The sequence below is a fragment of the Bos mutus genome, chromosome 22, assembly GCF_027580195.1.
Source record: "Bos mutus isolate GX-2022 chromosome 22, NWIPB_WYAK_1.1, whole genome shotgun sequence".
Lineage (NCBI taxonomy): Eukaryota > Metazoa > Chordata > Mammalia > Artiodactyla > Bovidae > Bos > Bos mutus.
Genome location: NC_091638.1, coordinates 17380518 through 17401069, shown reverse-complemented (window position 1 = coordinate 17401069; position 20552 = coordinate 17380518). Strand labels below are relative to the sequence as shown.

General features: G+C 38.7%; 1 protein-coding gene across 12 annotated transcripts in view; it reads left to right on the top strand.

Moving 5' to 3' along the window:
• Positions 1-331: 331 nt before the first annotated feature.
• Positions 332-20552, top strand: part of SETD5 (SET domain containing 5) — a 79121-nt gene continuing 58900 nt past the window's right edge. For 4 of the 12 annotated variants that reach the window (XM_070359531.1, XM_070359537.1, XM_070359530.1 and 1 more), the window contains exon 1: positions 333-639. The gene's annotated coding sequence lies outside the window, so the exon portion shown is untranslated. Of the gene's footprint in view, positions 640-20552 lie in introns of all 12 variants that reach the window. The other 8 variants (XM_070359541.1, XM_070359539.1, XM_070359535.1 and 5 more) reach the window with 3 other exon arrangements.

Here is a 20552-nt window from a genome sequence, read left to right as displayed (position 1 = left end):
TATGCTCCCCTCTTCCCACCGGGGAAAGCGACCCCCAGGTACCGGCCAGACGACCTCAGCCACCCATCCCCCCACCAATCCGCCGGACCCCCTCCCACCAGAGTTCCGCTCCCCTACCTAGCCGAGGCTCTCTGAGGAGCCGGAGCCCCAGAGCACAGCCTCTTCTCTAGGTGGCCCCGGCGGCTTCCGCTGATTGGCAGCGAGTTGGCCAATGGGTGCGGGGCGGTGGGCGGAGGGGCCAATGGCGCGGCGGGAGGGGCGTGTCCCGGGTGCCCCTGGCGCCGGCGCTGGGAATCCCCGTGCGGTCAGTGGCGTTTCCGCTCGGGCAGCGGGCTGAGTGAGCTGCTACCGCCGCCGCCGCCGCCGGGGGAGGGGCGGCCGCCGCCCGCCTGCGCTCAGAGACTCACGCAGCCCCAGTCCCGCCAGTCCGCCAACACTGTAGTGCCGGCCCCCCTCCTTCCCTGGCCCTTCCCCCTCCCCGCCTTTGGCTCGCTCCGCCTTTCTGCCCCCCACCCCCACCTCACGGGCACGGGCCATTCCCGGCCAGGAAACGCCGTGGCGCCGCGTTGGGCCTAACTCGAGTCCTGCTGCCTCCCGGGAGTGCCGTGCGCCGCAGCCCGGGCCCAGGCCTGGGACAAGGTAAGGGTCCAACAGAAAAGAGAGACCTACCCTCACGACCGGGCCCCGGGGGAGGGAAGGGTCACCTCCTCCGTCTCCCCGCGCTTGCTCTCGGGACGTGGGCCTGGCCCTCCAGGCTCTCAGTAGGAGGATGTTGCCCCTTCTCATCCCCCTCGCCGCCCCCTACACACCGTTGCACCCCTTTCCCAGGCGGAGAGGCCCCATCCGTAATCTCGTCGACCCCACTACCCTTTTCACGTCTTTCCTGGGTCAGGACGCTTCCCCTCCCCCCACGCCTCTTCACCCCTTTTCCCGGGAACTGCCTACTCCACGTTTACCTTTTACTTGAGGATAGGCCTCTCACTGCTCTCCTCTCAAAATACACAGGCACACTTTTTTTCCCCTCCCCAAACGCCACCCCCACCCCCGTTCGCGCGGCCTTGTGACAACTCTGATCCCTCTCGGGGGGGCTTCGATCTCCCCACCCCACCCCCGAATGTTCCTGGACGCCTTCCCCCTCGTCCTGGGGTCCCCATCGCAGATGATTGCTTCGTTTCCCACACTAAGGACATTACCTTCGCCACCCCCACCTCACATTCTTGGGCTCTCAGTGGCGTAAGCCCCAGAATATCTGAGATGGCCTCACTGAATTTGTAGGGTTCTAGCTTGGAGTTGAGCCAGATTGTGTCGTTTTCCCTGCCTTGGGCGTGGAGAGCGATCGTTTGCGAACGTCTTTAAAGGCAGAAAAATGTAGCCTTTATCAATTCTCTTTCCCTCTGCGTGGAAGCCAGGGATGCGAAGTGAATGGTGGTGAGAAAAAGCCCTGGTTTTTAAGTAGGTGAATCGCGTGAGAGGGAAAGTTTCTGTTGGGAAAGCCCCTTCTATGCTAATTTGTTCTACAGAGCTCCTTTGCTCATCTCACTTCTTGGGAATAACTGGTCTTTCCCTTGGATACTGATGCTGCAGCCAGCTCTGCTGGTCTGGGTCAGGGGTGCGTGTATGACCTGCATTTTCTGCTTTCTCATGTTACTTGTGCAATGTGTTCACCACTAACTCATTTCTTGCCCAGACCTCTGGGTTGCATTGGGCTTTGTCTATACTTGGTTTATTTTTCCAGTTTTCCCCGTTCTCATAGTACTAAAAGAATCCCCAGGTTCTCTGCAAATTTCCTTTATCCCTTGATGAAACGAGTTGCATTTAAATGACATATTTATGACCAAGGTCATATTAACATTTTTGTTGGGCAGATGTTACATATTACATAGCAATACTGTGATTAGGGTGGATCCAGCTGAGTTGAGTGTTAAGAGCTTTTCAATAGAATGTGTACCCCCTATTTGGGAAATTTTCTTGATTAGTTTTATATCAGTGTTTGTAGGTCACTCTGAGAGGAAAATTATAAGTGGTAATTTGAGGTGTGTGGAATCTGAGCTAGTAAACCTCACCTTTTCAGAGGTTTCTGGGCCTGTTGGAGGACAGGAAATTTTTTTATTAGATTTCTGCCGGTTTTTTCAGGAGGATCATTAGTTTTCTTCTATAGCCAAAAATTCTGGCTCGTTATGGGATTAGAATCTTTTAAGGTTTACTCAGGATGTCACTATGTAGAAAAATGATTATGTCCTTTGGTAGGACACAACACAAGCTTCTTTCTTTAACTGCAAATTTAAATTTGAGTGTAAAGAGAATGTTTAGCAAATTGGCCTTTTAAAGACTAAAGGTTAATCTTCACTCCTAAATTGGTGCCTTATTGAGTGTATATTTGGAATTTGGTAAATGTTGATTTTTCTAATAAAAATCCACAGTTAAAACTAAAAGGGTGACCTTAGGATTGTTTCTTTCTAAAGGCATAATTCCAGCCCTTCTGGCATGGAGCACTGGTCCAAAAAAAAAAGAATGTGTAAGGAGTGGGGGTGGGGTAAGAAGAAGGTTGTTCCTTTGGGTTGGATCACAGGGGTGAGTATACAAGGCAGCAGCAGCTGCTGGCTCTGGAGCTCTGGTTGCTACGTGAGAAGCTTGAGTAGTGCTGGCTGCTGTCTCCAGGGAAGGACAGCAGTGCAGCGTCCATTAATGCTGTTGGCTGCAGGGAGCTGCACTTAGGCAATGGCTGCTTCAGGGCTAAGACGGAAACCTTGCTTTCCTGGGAATTTTCACTGCTGTGCTGGTTTGCATTTTATTGGTGGGGAGATGAGAATTAGCAATTCATAACCTTCTACCCATTTATGGATATCAGCATTTGGAAACTGGATCGTAGTTAAAGACTTTTATGTTTGGTTTTTGTGGCAGATTTTTTATTTTAATCTTGGGATTTTGCTTGGATAGGACCAGAAGTTCCATTTGAGTCCTAATTTTTCAATCCTTTTAAAACCAAGGTAATAAGAATTTAAGGATCTTCCTGAGAACCAGAATGGGGAAAATATCAGTTGATTTTTCTGCAGCTGGCATGTTTTCCTCCATCTTTTTAATCATTAAATCAATTTTAATACTTTATTTGTACGGCTTCTTCCTTCCAGTTGTTAGACCATACTTACCTTATTGAACAGATGCTTTTGCTAAACATTTTACTATATTTAGGGTCTTAAACTCTAGAAACAACTGTCCTTTGCAGAATAATTTCTATATATAAATATCAAGTATTTTCTTATTTTCTGTTAGTAATAGATTTCTCCAAATTAGATTATTTCTTTAGAATTTGACCTGTGATATTGATTAATTATGTGTTGCGTATAGTTGTCTAACATCACAAGGATGTATATGTTTGACAGTGATCCATCTGAAATATGACAGACCAGAAGGAATACTCAGAAATTGAATAAACCTAGTATACAGGATACTTGAGATGATAGCCTCTAGGCCCTTTATGTAGTCTGTCTTCTTCCACGGTTCCCACAGTTTAGGAAGATCTCTGATCAAGCCGAACAGTTTGTTGAGTATGGAAGTACTTGAAGGAGAATCACCAGCCCCATATACCATCAGTTACATCCAATATTTAACAGATGCCCGTTATTGTCTCCCCCTAAGACTCATGCATCCTACATATATATATTTTTTTACTTCAGAATTTTAGTATGTTCAGTTTTGTGTAAATGAACCCAGTCATCTGTAATGTGTAGTATGACTCTGGCGTTTGTGGCGGGAACCAGAAAGAATGGAAATGAGTTTTGTCATTCACAAATGTTGCTTGCATTGTCTTTCAGTGTTGCAGGGGGACTAATGAAACAGAACCTTTAATGGATAACGTTTTAGGTGGTTCTAATTCTTATTACTATCACATATAAAAGATGCCATATCAGATAAGTATGGTGTCACTCATACTGGCTGTTTAACATAGATACAAATGTCTTTAAGTTGTCTTTCATATAATATGAAAGCTACCTTATAAAATAATTGCTTTTAACTTGTATTTCCTGTTCGGAATCCCTTTGAGATCTAATATAAGATCATTTCCTTAAGAGCATAGAGGGCCTTTTCATAGAATTTCTTTAACCAGCATGTTTGAAATTTTTACTGTCTTCTGATAGTGTTTTGTGTCCAGAAATGTACATACTTTTTGGACTTATTTTGGCCTTTCTGGAGGAGGATGGCCACTTCATTTTTTCCCTTTGGACAGGAAAATAATATTGTTCAAAATGCAGATGTGCAGACAACCACTTTTACTTTATCCTCTTCATATTCAAGTAATTTATGAAATATTGGGCAAAAGCTAAGGACAGTCAGTGATTGTTGGATACATCTTACCAGTGAAAAAGTGGATCGTGAATAAAATAAAGTTTTCTTATTTTTTGTTATTTAGGACAAACGAAACTTCAACTCTGCAAAATTGTGAAATAATATATATTTAGTAATACAACTGATGGTTATTTGTAAAAAGAAAAAAATTCTTTCAGTCACTCCTCAAAGTATAATGTACCTATGATAAATAACGATTGACACCATTCCTTGCTGCCAAAAATTCCAAAGTATGTGGTGAAATGGCATTTTTAACCTTTCTGTTGATGCAGTGACTTCTCTTGTGGTGAAGATTCAGGGTAGTTCATGAGAGGTTAACAGAATATCATTTCTTTAATTCCTCAGTACATACATTGTTTAATCAGTTAGTCTTATGAAAAATGTTGTGTTGTATATTCATTCTGAATTGAGTAGATACCCCATAGCTTGGTTGGGGGGGCAGTGTGTTGGAAAGCATTGCTTTAGAGAATTCTTATTCTGACAGTATATGAAACTCCTAACACTTATGAAGAGAAGTATAAGAGATAAAAGGAACAATGAAGCAGAATCTCTGTCTACTTTATATCCGCTCTCACCAAGCAAGGAATTTGTAATCCCATCCTGCCTCACTCAGTTTTTCCATCATATTGATTTTGTTTGCTGAATACCTCAGGGAGAGATGTAAGGGTCACTTTAAGTATCTTTGACATAAAGACAGGGATAAGGAATTTCCTGCTTATTGGAATAATGTCTTAGTTTTTTAAAACACTACGATTATTGGATGTCTTTATCTGATATATGTGTCTTGATAGGATCTTACCGATATCTGTGCTCTTCTGTCTTCTCTTGAAGTATGAACATTCTCAAGAGTTTTGATGGCAGATTGAAGTAGTAATCATTTCCTTAGCCGTGTTAGTCATGTATATACACCTAGAGCTGAGGCTACTCCTTGGCCTGTGTTACGAATCACAGAAAAAGCAGTAGATGTAGGACTTTACTCAGAATGTCTCTGTCTGGGGAGTCAAGTTTCTGATGTGCTACCTAGTTGAGGGAAAATGCAGAATTCCTCGCTGTGCTGTTTGAAAAATAGATGGAAGGATGAGAGGAGCCAGAGACGTCTGCAGCAGGACTTGGTCTGAGTAGAAAAGGAAGATTTTTGTTTCAAACTGCCAGCTGCTTATGGCAAACTGACTCGCTTATTATGCCTCTAGTTGGCCTGTCAATATGGCCAAACAGCTAGATAAGTGCAGGGCAGGACAAAGGGCTCTTTGCACAGCAGGGAGGCAGTGCTGGTGGGGGAGGGGTAGGAGGTGGGAAAGGCAGGAGGAGGAGGTTCTTTTCCCTGGGAGATGATTCAGTTTGGCTTACAGTTAAAGAAAACATTTATAGTTCCTACTCAAGCGTTGAATTTGTGCCAACCATATAATGGTAACCCCAAATTTAGTATATCCCTGAATGTCTGGTAGGAACCCATCCCTTCCTCCAAGGAAAAATGAAATCTTAAAGCTTTGTATCCCCCTAAATTCAAATCACCTCCCCAGTAGACCAGTTCTAGAGCATCTGACTGTTGAATTCTCATTTAAAAATAGGAAAGAATATTGTATCTGAATAAAACCTTTATATTTCAGTATGTATATTGTCCATATTTGATTATTGGGTTAGACCAGAATAGTAGAATGATTTGTTTCCCTTTGTAAAATAGTTACATATTGTTAGCTGCAATTTTATATCAGTGTTATGAAGAGCACGCTTCAGCATTCAAGTGTTGGGTTGCCATCATGTAAAATGTTAACTAAAGAAAGGCTGCTTATTATTTCAGTCTCATCGCTACTTCCTGGACAACCTGATATTCCCTGGAGATTACCCAACCTCCCTTTTAGGTTAGGCACAACCTTATTTGATACGTAAGTGCTCAGCTCCCAGCTGCAAGTGGGGTGGTTGCATCTAGCTTATTAGAATTAATAATCACAGAGTTGGAAGAGATCTGACATTATTCCTTTATACGAAATCATAATGAAATAATTCAAAGTTTGTATAAGTTTGCATTAAAATGTTAAAAGGATCAATGTCCTGAACAGTATTTATAGTTACTTTTAAAATGTTGAACAGTGCATGTGTGCCTATTCTTTTTGTTTGGTTGGGTTTTTTGTGCCAGTTGTTGTTAAAAAACCAAAATATTGAAGAATTGCATTTACAGACAAGTTAGCAATTATTTTGATTGCAAAAGGATTCCTACATTAAAAAAAATATATGCTGAAATTCTTTTAAATAAATGCTTAATATATTTTCCGAGAATTTGATTTTTAGACATAATTGATTTGAACTCAGTTTTCTAAGAGTACTTCTGTTGCTTGAATTGAGATACAACCTGCATTGCAATGTTACTAAACCAGACTTAGAGTTTTCCCTTATATCCAGACTGCAGGCGATAACAGAGGAAACTGGAGTGTTAACTTTTTTTTTCTTATGGATTTAGAGCTTGTGGCTGTTAGCAAAGAAGAGGTGTTTTAACTCAACAGAATAATTAAAAATATCTTTAATGCACATTTTAATAGTAAGCAAGCCTGACCATGTTTTGTGTCTTCTCCCTTAGTAAAAGAAATATAAATGTGTTACCCACTTACCATATTTTTATGCACAGTGGTCTTGGCAGTAATGATATATTTTGACCTGAAAAAGGAAATTTGAGTGACTAATTATTCCCATTAGACTATTTTTCATGAAATAGTATCAACATTAACATGAGATTTAGTGGGCTGCATTTTATATTATTATAGAAATTTAGGGTAGTCGTTTCTTCTCTTTAAAGTTCATTCACATGGATTATTTCCATAGGTTTGTGTGACTAAAATAGAAGCCACCTAGTTCAAACCCTGGCCTCCATTTCAGACAGTTTCCTTTACATGTCCTGAGACTAACATTGCCAGCACTAGGATAAGCGTCTTTTGTGCATATACATGTGCATGTACACGCACACAGGAATGTGCACTCCACTTTCCAGGTAACTAGAAATCTCGTCATCCTGGCTTCTAGTACTCCTATTACCTGAATCTTGCCAGAGTCCCTAAAAAGTTCCTGGCAAAAGTGGGGAAGGGGCATGATTTGATCCCACAGGTTTTGATAACTATTTGGCTCCCCAAACAGTTCATCTCATTTGCAATAAGACATAGCCAGCAGTAGGCCAGAATGGAGGTAAAACGCAGCACCGTACCTCTTGTCTGTGCAGCTGCTCCACCTTACTTCCTGCTATTATCCCACAACGCCTCTCCCTAGCAAAAAAATAAAATAGGACAAAGGGGAAAAATTGGGTTGGCAGATATGATTTTTATTATGATTAGATTGTGGGCTTGTTTTTTATGTACTTAAATACAAAGCTTATTTGTCCTATTCTCAAACAATTCTCAAAAGTCCATAGCAAAAGAGATTTTATAACTGAAGTATCTTCTATTCTCTTTCTTGATAAACCATTTCAATTGTTAGCCTTCCGGGGAAAAAAAGATGTTTTTAAGCATACTTGTGTTTTATTGGTTGGTAACACAGTCACTATTAGCACCAAATGCCACCATATTAGCTTGAAGAAAGAAAAGAATTTCTTCTGTAGATAATGTTTGCAGTTTGAATTGGGAATTACTAACTTGTATAACTCAGATTTATGATAACAGTAAGGTTAAAAAAATTAAACCTTGATGAATCTACCCCTTTGCCTTAGTGGAAGTGGAATTGTTTGAATATAGATTTTTTTTCATCCTTCAGAGCTCTTTCTTCAAGCTGCTAATTTATGTTCTTCAAGCCTTGTTTTTTCCGTACCATCCCCCCATAAGAAATTTTATTGTTTTCTGATGGTGAAATTTTCTCATCCCCAGTCCTGAAATGTGAAGACTCAAGTAAAACCTAGTAATCTAATAAGGCATGTGCACTGCTGAATATAGTAAGAGGATTATTTCATAATTCTTAGAAATTATGATCTAGTTATAATGTTCCAGTATAGTGTTAGCATATTTAATAATGTTGGCTTGTTAATTTTGGTGTATGTCCATATGGATCTCCTTGTTTTATATTCGCACCCATAGTTTGTCATTTTGTTTAAGGTTGTTTTCTTTTTTTTTGTCCCCCCGTCTTTGTGGGTTTTTTTATTTCTGTCCTGTTAGGATCTTTGGCCTGTGTTGAAAAATTCTGTTTTCCTTCCACCAGCCTCTCTGTGTTCCTCAACACATACAATTTGTTTTCTGTCACAGCTCTGTGAAGGAGGATGATCTGCAGTTAATAATCAACTGTTCAGGCATTCTTGATATCAAAGGAAGGCTTTTTTTATGAGGAATAACCTGGAAGGACCTGTTGGCAATTACTCTGCCTTTATGTTACATTTTCCTTCATTGATGTAGGCTGTTGAGAATTGACTTATTTTATAAGAGAAACCAGATAGGAATGGAAGAGCCACAGTTACATATGGTTATTTTGAAAATAAATATTTAATATGATAACATTGGGATAGAATCTAAAAGGCACTTTTTAAAAAAACCTACATTTTCTAAAAACAAAGGTGTTTAATCACCTAAAGTAAAATAAAGAGAAAGACTTTTGAGGCACTGTGATTGATTGCATACTGAACATTTAGATTGCATGCTGTAGCATTAGATTGTTGGATGACATAAACTTTTATTTTCAGCAGACAGATTTATTTATGGCAATTGAAATTTTAATGTTATAACTTAATAAACAATAAAAGGTTGAAATCATGTCAGTGCACATTTTAGGATGGGGCTAAATTATAGGGCTCCGTGGTAAAGAATTTGCCTTTCAAGCAGAAGATACAGGTTCAATCCCTGGAGAAAGAAATGGCATCCCACTCCAGTATTGCCTGGGAAACCCCATGGACAGAGGAGCTTGGCAGGCTAAGCATGGCATGGGGTCGCAAAGAGTCAGACTACTTAGCAACTAAACAACAACAACAAATTGTACCAAATTGTTTCATATTTTCATATTTAAACTACTTTTATTGGAAAAACTTAACCAAATATTTAAAAAACTGATTAAATGGGATAAAGTATTTAGAGCTTAACAGGTACTCATTTCTTGGTGGCACATATTATATAAGCAATATTAAAACCAGATACTTGCTAAAGATTCTTTTTTAAAAAATTATGCCAACATCCTGTATGAAACTCTGCAGTTACTATAGCGATACTGCTTTAGATTAAGTAGGTGATAATGCCAGTGCTCTTTGGAGCCTGTGCTGGATGAAGTGTTTTTGCTTTTTCTTCCTTACTTTACCCTTAGGCCATTAAGATTTGAAGTGTTGCTACGCATAAGGTATCCATTCATAAATTGAGTAGGAGCCTGATAAGGTCTTGTGTGGAGGTTCATGGGAAGACATGTATTTTTAGAAAAGCAAGGCTCTGGGTAAGTGTAGTTTTCCTCTCATAGTTTATCATGCACAGTTGGTATGAAAAGGAATAGCTGGACGTTTGTAGAATATACTAAGCCCCAAGAGGAGAAGTAAACATATCTAACTTTATGATACAACTGTGCTAGGCAAGAAGGATGAAACAATTTTTTTGTATAGAATACCTTAGCTTTTCTGAACTCTATAATACTAGAAATATGGTTCTTTGGAAAATAGTTAACCCAGAGGATTGAGTTGAATATACTGTGAAAAATGATTTTTTTAATTTAATCTTTTATGGATAGAGTGACCTTATGTCTTGGTTTCCCTGGGACACTCCTGATTTATGTCTCCCAAGTAATTAGTAATGGCACCCTTTTCACTCTCAAAAATGCCCTGGTTTGGGCCATAAATTATATCCTCACCCTAATTATAGAGGATCGTGGGAACTTTCTGTCACTCTGTAGCAATGCAGTTTTTTTGGAGCTCTTCTGATTGTCTTCTTTGCTAGGATTTTTCTGTTTGCTTCTCTGAACCCTCATATTAGGGTCTTCCCTGATAGCTCAGTTGGTAAAGAATCCACCTGCAATGCAGGAGATCCCAGTTTGATTGCTAGGTTGGGAAGATCCGCTGGAGAAGGGATAGGCTACCCACTCCAGTATTCTTGGGCTTCCCTTATGTGTCAGCTGGTAAAGAATCTGCCTGCGATGCCGGAGACCTGGGTTTGATGCCTGGGTTGGGAAGATCCCTTGGAGAAGGGAAAGGCTACCCACTCCAGTATTCTGGCCTGGAGAATTCCATGGACTATGTAGTCCATGGGATCGCAAAGAGTCGGACAGGACTGAGCAACTTTCATTTTCTCTGAACCCCCATTTTCATATGGACAGTTTTAGAATGGAGAAGGAAATGGCAGCCCACTCCAGTATTCTTGCCTGGAGAATCCCATGGACAGAGGAGCCTGGCAGGCTCCATGGGGTCACAAGAGTCAGACATGACTTCGCAATTAAAGAGAGTTTTACAATGCCCTTTTTCTTTTTAGTGGTAGTGAGGAAGGGAATAGATACAGATTTAATTTTTTGTTATGAAAAATTCCAAATACAACAAAACAGAGGGGAAATAGAAAAAATGGACTCCCTTTGAATTTTAATGAAACCATTCCGTTTGATCAAGATAAGGTCAGTACACTGCACTTGGTTGATAAGTTTGTCTTTCTAATTTATAGGTTCTCTTTTCCTCATATTATACACTTAATGAAATTTATCATTGTGTTGAGTTCTTACTGTTGGATTTTGGAAATTGTGTCTCCATGTTCTACTATTAGATGACCCCCTGTGTAAATTAGAGATTAGATCCATTGCAAGTATACTTCATAATAAAGTACTAGGTACTTTCCTTAAGAGTTACATAATGTCTTCTTGTCTGTGTGATGTTAGGCAGCTGTTCAAGGCCCCAGAGAGTTTCTGTTTGCATAGTTTCTATTAAGATTTACCATACTAGAAATTAAAACAGTATTTTTTAATGTTATTAACTAATTTTAGAATAGCAATAACAAATCCTGCTGATGTATGTAACATGATTATGAAAAATAACTTTCCAGTTTTTTTAATGGTATTAACATTTAACAAATCTCTTTGGTGATAGAAGACAACTGTTTCTTATAGTTACTTCTGCATTTAATTTGTTGTGATAAATTGTTTTGGTTGACGACTGAAGAAAATCTGGCCTCCCACAGATACATAGTTGAAAAGAAAAAGCCTTTACTTGCTCCTTGAAAGAATCTAAGAACTTCAGAAGTTCTCAAACCACACTTCGAGAAGAACCGGCTTAGATTCTATCACTGCTTATTTTCTGTAATACTCACCCTCGTTAATTATGTGGGTCCCCTAAGATAACAATTTGAATAGGAAAGGCAAAATCAGTGCTTACTTTTTTTCCCCCTTACTTACTAGTTTTCAAGATAATGGGTTGGTAACTTAGCAACCTCTAGAGTTAAGCCATGAAGAGTCATTATTATTGTGTACTTAGGGTTTTATACCTGTTTGATATGTTTCAGTCTCTTTCAGTCATTAATGTTGACATTTAAAAATTGTCCCACATTTGGCTGTTAGCTCCAAAGCCTTTTTACTCCTTATCAGTCGTTTCCTGACTTGCGTTGATTGATCTGTTGCTTTCTAGTGTGACAAGATGTTCCCGGATCATTTTGTGTATTTCCTGCTCCAAACCTGGACTTAACTCATTTCTTCAAAACTGATTTCTTTTAGTGGGAAATGGTATTTAGAGACCACGGTTTGGGTGTTAGAAGTGTTTCGTGCTCTTGGGTTGGACCTTCTTTCTAGACCACTTCCATGGATAGAACTAAAAAATGGCTTCATCCTTTCCTCTTTTTTTCCTTTTTCGAAATACCAGTTGTTGATACTATGTGGCAGCCTGGATGAGAAGGGATTTGGGGGGAGAATGCATATGTCTGGCTGAGTCCTTTCACTGTTTATCTGAAACTGTTGCAACATTGTCAACTGACTTTACCCCAATACAAAATAAAAAGTTTATAAAAAATAAAATATCAGTTGTTGATATTTGATAATTTTTATTTTGAATTTAGTGCTCCATGATATTTTTATAAATGTAGTCTTTCCCCATGCCCCAAATCTCAGTTTCCACTAACACGCAATGTAATTATCATGCTTTGCCCCACATACACACACAGCAGTTTTAGAATGGCAGGCAATGTGATTACTGGAAAGTGAGTTTGTTTTTGCCCTTAGGATATATCTTTCCAGAGATATACAGTCCAGTCAAATTACAGTGGTTTAAAATCACTTGGGATAGATCTTTGTGTGGTTATGTCACCAACTTGATAAACAGGTTAATTTGTTGTATTTCACTTTCAGACTTTGCAGGGATTACTTTCTGTTTTATAATTATATAAAATATGGTTTCTAAGTGGAATTTAAAAATCTGAATGTACTCAGATCTAGCTTCTAGATTTTTCCCATTGTCTTCTTTTCCCATTCCTATTATGTAAGACTTAACAGATAAATTATGAATGATATTTAAAGTGAGATTTTGTCATGGTACTTCTATTATAACACAAGAAGATTTAAGTTAGTTTATTTACTAAAATTATCTGCTTCTAGATTTTTCAGTAAATGGGAACTTTTAGGCCATAGAAGAGGAATATAGACTTTTTTCTTCTGTTGTCCAGAATTTCTTGACTTAATATAGGCAGTTCAAGATAAAAGACTTCTTTTCTCTGGGAAGAAAGGAAAACTTTCTTTCCCCATTTGGGGCATGGAAAAAGATTATATTTATAAAAATATCATATTTGGTAAAAGTTATTAAATACCAACAACTGATATTTTTTTTTTGTAAACTTGTTATTTTGTATTGGGGTAAACATTCTCTCTCTTGAAATGCTAAATCATTTTCCATTTGTCTTTGATGATTTCAGATACTTGAAACCTGACTAGCACTTGGGCCGTTGGTACCACTTGTAATACAGAGATCATCAATACCATTTTTTGAGTAATTCACCCTTAGACCTGAAATTTAAATATTATCTTAGAAAGTATGACATCTGATTTTTAACTTTGTCATTTAAAAGTAAAATTACTTGATTTTATATGTTTTAAGTTAAAAATAAAATTGTTGAAAATCTGAAACCTGCCAAATATTAAAAGTTTTATCCTTTCTAATTATAACACATAAAAGAAGTTACCACATCATTTCAGCAGTCTATTTTACATTCTAGTGTATTTATTTTTGTTGCTAAAATACGTTAAATCAAGATATGCCAAATGGTGACATGATAGTAGTTAAAGGTGTGAGTGTTCTGTGGAGAAGGCAATGGCACCCCACTCCAGTACTCTTGCCTGGAAAATCCTTTGGACGGAGGAGCCTGGTAGGCTGCAGTCCATGGGGTCACGAAGAGTCAGACATGACTGAGTGACTTCACTTTCACTTTTCACTTTCATGCATTGGAGAAGGAAATGGCAACCCACTCCAGTGTTCTTGCCTGGAGAATCCTAGGGATGGAGAAGCCTGGTGGGCTGCTGTCCGTGGGGTCACACAGAGTCGGACACAACTGAAGCAACTTAGCAGCAGTGGTTCTGCAGTTGGGTAGACCTTGGTTCGGGTTCTAGTTTGTGGGTTTTCTTGCTCTGGCCTTGGACAAGGTTCTCAACTTGGTGAGTTTAATTTTTTGGCTACATAGGAATAGTGCATTTCTCATAAATTAGTTGTGGGCATTACATGAGCTGGTGCATATAAATTGAGGTAGGACACAATGGCTTTTAGAAAAGGAATACCCTATCCATGTTAGCTTTTATTTTGGAAGTTATTATTGTTAGGAATATTTGATCAGTTCTCTAAACTCTCATCTACATCTTAGGATGAGTAATGTAAATATAGCACCTAATTTTCAGGACTCCACTGGTTATATGAAAAGAACAAACTGTTAAAGGAATAATTGATGTCTAGGTAAAATTTGAGGCTTCTGACTACAAATATACCAGTGCTTGCTATATGAATATAATTACATTAAAAATGTTAATAGAGAAGGGACGTTTAAGGAAACAAAGCTTCTTTTCAGGATCCAAGGTCCGTTTCAGACGTTAGAAGTTGTTTTATATAAACAACTTATATAGTGACTAAAGTTAAAGGGATTTTTTTTTAACTCTGGAGTTTTAAGGTATATCATGAGGCCTTTTTAAGTGCCTTCAGATAAAGCTATATAACTCCAGGTTACTCATCTGGTCAGATGTTTGGGAGATTTTTGTTCTTAAGCTTTATTGAGGTATAATTGACAGGTAAAATTGTGATAAATGTATAGCATACAACTTGATGATTTGATATATGCATAAATTGTGAATGGATTCCAGCAACTAACACTTTTCATTCATCACGTTTACCTTTGTGTGTGTGAGAGAGCGCCTATAAATTCTAATCTCAGCAAGTTTCAGTTTTATAGGGTGTGTTATACTTTAGATCCTTAGACAGCTTTTTCATTGAAAGTTTGTACCCTTTTAGTGGCTTCCCACGGAGAAGGCGATGGCACCCCACTCCAGTACTCTTGCCTGGAAAACCCCATGGACGGAGGAGCCTGGTAGGCTGCAGTCCATGGGGTGATGAAGAGTCGGATACGACTGAGCGACTTCACTTTCACTTTTCACTTTCATGCATTGGAGAAGGAAATGGCAACCCACTCCACTGTTCTTGCCTGGAGAATCCCAGGGACAAGGGAGCCTGGCGGGCTGCCGTCTATGGGGTCGCGCAGAGTTGGACACGACTGAAGCGACTTAGCAGCAGCAGCAGTGGCTTCCCATTTCTCTTACACTCCTGCCAGCCACCATTCTACACTCTGTTTCTGTGAGTTTTTGTTTCTTTTTCCATAATTCCACGTATAAGCAATGATTTCTCCGTCTTCACTTAGCGTAAGGCACTCCAGGTTCCGATGTTGTCAAAAATGACAAGATGCCCTTTTTATGAATAATGTTCCATTGTAGGTAGGTAAGTAGATAGATATCATGTTTTTTTAATACATTAATCGTTCAGCAGACACTTAGGTTGTTTCCATAACTCGGCTATTGTAAATAATGCCGCAGTGAACGTGAGAGTACAGATAGCTCTTTAGGATAGTGATTTTGTTTCCTTTAGACATAATCCCCAGAAGTGGGATTGCTAAATAAAATGGTAGTTCTACTTTTAATTTCTTGACAGACCACCACATGGTTTTCTGTAGTGGTTGCACCAGTTTACATTCCCACCAACAGTGCGTGGGGGTGCCTTTTTTTTCCACATGTTCATCAGCTTTTGTTATCTCTTGTCTTTTTGATAACAGTCATATCAACATATGTGAAATGATGCCTTACTGAGGTTTTGGTTTGCATTTCCCTGATGATTGGTGATATTGAGGACCTTTTCAAGGATCTGTTGGTCATTTTTCTGATGACAGAGGATGAGATGATTGGATTCCATCACAGACTTGATGGACATGAGTTTGAGCAAGCTCCAGGAGTTGGTGATGGACAGGGAATCCTGGCATGCTGCGGTCCATGGGGTCACAAAGAGTAGGACACGACTGAGCAACTGAACTGAACTTAGGAAAGTACCTATTCAGGTCCCTTGCTTTTTTAATTTTTTTTTTTACTTGGCCGTGCTGGGTCTTCGTTGTGGCACTCGGGATCCTCAGTCTTGTGGCATGCAAGATCCTTGTTGCAGCAAGTGGGATCCAGTTCCCTGACCTGAATTGAACTCAGGACCCCTGCAGTGGAAGTGTGGAGTCTTAGCCACTGGACCACCAAGGAAGCCCCTGCCTATTTTTTAACTGGAATTTTTGTTGTTGTTCTCTTTTGGCTGTTGAGCTGTATGTGTTCCTCAGATGTTTTTTATGTTAACCCCTTACCAGCTGTGTGGTTTGCAAATATTTTCTCCCATTCCATAATACCTTCTTGTTGCGTTGTTGGTTTCTTTTGCTCTGGAGAAGCTTGTAGTTTGTTTTAGTCTCACTTGTTTATTTTTGCTTCTGTTGTCTTGGCCTTTGGTGTCAAATTTTTAAAAATTTCAGGCAGTAAAGAAGATACTGGTACACACATACAATGGAATGTTACTCATCCATAAAAAGGAACAAAATAATGCCATTTACAGCAGCATGGATGGACCTGGAGATTGTCATACAGAGTGAAGTAAGTCAGAGATGTGTCATATAATACCACTTATATGTGGAACCTAGAAAAATGGTACAAATGAACTGATTTGCAAAGCAGAAATAGTCACAGATGTAGAAAAACAAACTTACAGTTACCAAGGGGGAAAGGTGGATGAATGGGTGGAATGAATTAGGAGATTGGAATTAATGTGTATGTACTGTGCTATGCCTAGTCGCTCAGTCATGTCCAACTCTTTGTGATGCTGTGGACTGTGGCCCGCCAGGCTCCTCTGTCTGTAGGATTCTCCAGGCAAAAATACTGGAGTGGGTTGCCATCCTCCTCCAGGAGATCTACCCAACCCAGGGAGCAAACCCAGGTCTCATGCATTGCAGGTGGATTCTTTACCATCTGAGCCACCAGAGAAGCCAAGTATGCACTGCTGTATATAAAACAGATAATTAATGAGAACCTACTCTGTAACAAAGAGAACTCTACTCATTGTTCTGTGGTGACCTAAATGGGAAGAAAATCTAAAGAAGAGTGGATGTATGTATAACTGATTTACTTTGTGGTACAGAAGAAACCACCACAGCATTGTAAAGCAACTATACTCCAATAAGAATTAATTTAAAAAACTTACTGGCAAGATCAGTGTCAAGGAACTTATCCCCTTGTTTCTTCCAGGAGTTATATGGTTTCAGGGTCTCATGTTCATGTCTTTAATACATTTTAAGTAGATTTTTCTGTGTGATATAAGATAGGGGTCTAGTTGCATTCTTTTGCCTGTGGATATTCTGTCTTCCAGACACCATTTATGGTGAAGAGAGATTATCGTTTCCTCATTGTGTATTTTTTTAATGAATGAAATTTTAATTACTCACATTTTTATTTTATATTTTAGTTATATGCAAATCAAAAGGCACTTTTAGTTTCTTTTACAGCTACCATAATTTACAGAAAATATAACACCAAAATGCCATTGTATAAATTTACATTTAAAGTTAAATTCAGACTTAAGCAGATTTGTATAGTTAAACTTTTTAAGAAAAATTATTCCATCAGAATCATCAGCTTTAGAAGAACTGATTTATATTTTGAAATGATTTACTAGAAATTTATTCCTTGTATCCCTTTTCTCTTTGGTAACCATAAGTTTGTTTGTTATGTCTATGAGTCTTTTTTTGTTTTGTAAATAAGTTTATTTGTGCTATTTTTTTAATTCCACATGTAAGTAATACCATACAATTTTGTCTTTGTCTAACTTAGTATGATAATCTCTAGCTCCATCCGTTTTGCTGCAAATGGCAGTATTTCATTCTTTTTCATAGCTGGGTGGTATTCCACTATACATACTGTATCTTTATCCATTTACCTGTTTACGGACATTTAAGTTGCTTATGTGCTGTCATAGCCTATAAAATATTCTTAACAGTCCTAGTAACAGAGATGCTTCTCAAAATTAAAGAATATCCGAAAAAGTCCTGATTCATAGCTTTTGCTGAATTTCTCCCCATTATAAATTCTTGATATCTTTGCTGAAAATTAGTTTGCCATATATGTATGCATTAATTTCTGGTCTCTCTAGTCTGTTCCACTGATATATATGTCTTTTTATGACAACACTGTACTGTAATTTTGTAATATAGTTTGAAATCAGGAAATACGATGCTTCAGATTTCTTTTTCTTTCTTAAGATTGCTTTGGCTGTTCAGTAAAAAATGCCTTTGGAATTTTGATAGGGATCGCATCAAATCTGTTGACTTTAAAGAGTATGTACACACTTTTAGCAATGTTTCAGTTGATGAGCATGAGCTATCCTTTCGTTTGTGTCTTCAGTTTCTTTCATCACTGTTTTATGGTTTTCGTTGTACAGATCTTTGATGTGGTTGATTTCATTCCTAATTATTTTATCCTTTTTGATGTTGTAAATGGGATAGTTTCTTAATTTCTCTTTCCTGTAGTTCATTGTTAGTGTATAAAACAATTGCTGTTTTAAATGTTGATTTTGTATCGTATGACTTTGCTGAATTTGTTTATTCTAAACACTTTAGGTGGAATATCTAGGGTTTTCTAGATATAACACCATCATCTGCAAAGAGATGGTTTTACTTCTTTTCTGATTTGGATGGCTTTTCTTTTTTCTTGCCCTGGGTGACACAGATACAGGAATTGGGAGTTCTAGAAAGGGACAAAATAATGGCTAAAATTATCTCCCCCCCCCCCAGAAGGCCTGGGGGATAAATCAGGAGATTAGGATTACTATATTACACACTACTATATATAAAATAGTTAACTAACAAGGACCTACTGTATAGCAAGGTAACTCGACTTGGTGTTCTGCAATCCTGTATGGGAAAAGAATCTTAAAAAGAGTGGCTATATGTACATGAATAACTGATTAACTTTGCTGTACACCTGAAATTAACGCAACATTGTAAATCAACTCTGTTCCAGTTAAAATTTTAGAAAACAATGATCTTTGCCCCAAAGCAGAACAGGAACTATAATCCACACACTTTTTAAAAAAAGACTCTACCTTTTAGCAGTGCATGCTGAAATATTTGTGAACAAAATGATGTTACGGGTGTTTCCTTTAGAATGAAGGAGAGGGGAAAGATGAAACAAGATTGACTGTGAGTTGGTAATTGTTGAAATGATATACATAAGTGAAGTCCCTTGTAAAATATTACTTTTTATTACTTGTCTGAAACTTTTCACAATAAAAAAGTTTAAAGGTTAAAGTAAACGTAACAACTTGGTTGTTTTGAGTCTTGTTAAAGCAGGTTAGTAACATATTCAAATGTTTCAGTTTCTCCCCATTGGTGCTACTTGGCTTTTGAGCCCAGTTCCTCTTGTGACAATTACATGATGTTTCCAATCAATGGAAAAACAGAGTGACTACACAGATATATAATGACTTTATACTAAAAACAAACTTTAATATTTTTTAAGTCTTTAAAGAATTCAGGAAACTCTTCCTGACAGGAATTGTACAGGACTGAGGAAGCAAGTGGGTAAATTAATAGTATATTCAGTATACAGAAGATTTCATTTTATGAGATGGGTGAATTTCTGAAAGGGTATATTACAAATATCACATCAATGCCAAACAGTAAAGATTTCTCTAAGAAAATTAATAGAATATTTGGCTAAGAGTGCAAATTATTCTGTGACTGTTAGCAAGTCTAGTAGTAGTAGACTTGGTGAGTTTGTTAGTAGACTTGGTGAGTTACTAACAAAACTCAAACTGTAGATTTCTCTCTTCCACTAAATACTATTGCCTTGGAAGCAGGAAAGTGGCTCCTATTTGCCTTCCTTTTGATCTCTATTTGCTTCTTTAATATTGTAACCCTGCATACCAATGTGCTAAGTATTGGCTAGTTCGAGTTTTTCTGTAGGATGTAGTAGAAAAACCCGATCTATCTTTTTGGCCCAATTTCTTGCTAAGTTCTATTAATGTTATTTTACTTCATTCTCAAAGTAGTGTTCTAGGGTGGTCTCAATGAACAAACAGTGGTTGCACAACTAGTAATAAAGTGAGTCAACTCTGTATGGTTCCAGGATTTTTTTCATTATACTGCATTACTTAGATTATTTAAGAAAGGCTCCACCAGTATAATGTCACCCCACTCCAGTACTCTTGCCTGGAAAATCCCATGGACAGAGGAGCCTGGTGGGCTGCAGTCCACAGGGTCGCTGAGGGTCGGACATGACTGAGCGACTTCACTTTCACTTTTCACTTTCACATGTTGGAGAAGGAAATGGCAACCCACTCCAGCGTTCTTGCCTGGAGAATCCCAGGGACGGGGGAGCCTGGTGGGCTGCCATCTCTGGGGTCGCACAGAGTCGGACACGACTGAAGCGACTTAGCAGCAGCAGCAGCGGCCACCAGTATAATCTGCCCTTTGCTCTCCTCCTGACTTTCCGCGTTGCCATCCGTCTGTAATTTTCCCCTTTTTCCTTTAGGATTGTTTGCCTAAAATTGGATCCGTCTGCAGGATCTAGATAGAGGAAATGGATGAGGTTTTATTGGACTTTGTCCCCTACTAGACAAATTGTAAATTCTGACCTCCTTGATATTTACCAGGATATTTATCATTCAGTCAGTTACAGGCTTCCTTTATCCCAGACTGCCTGCAGTTCAGGAAAGGGTGTAGATCAGAGGCCTATGAATCCCTGAAATTTTTACCTTGAGTTTTGTC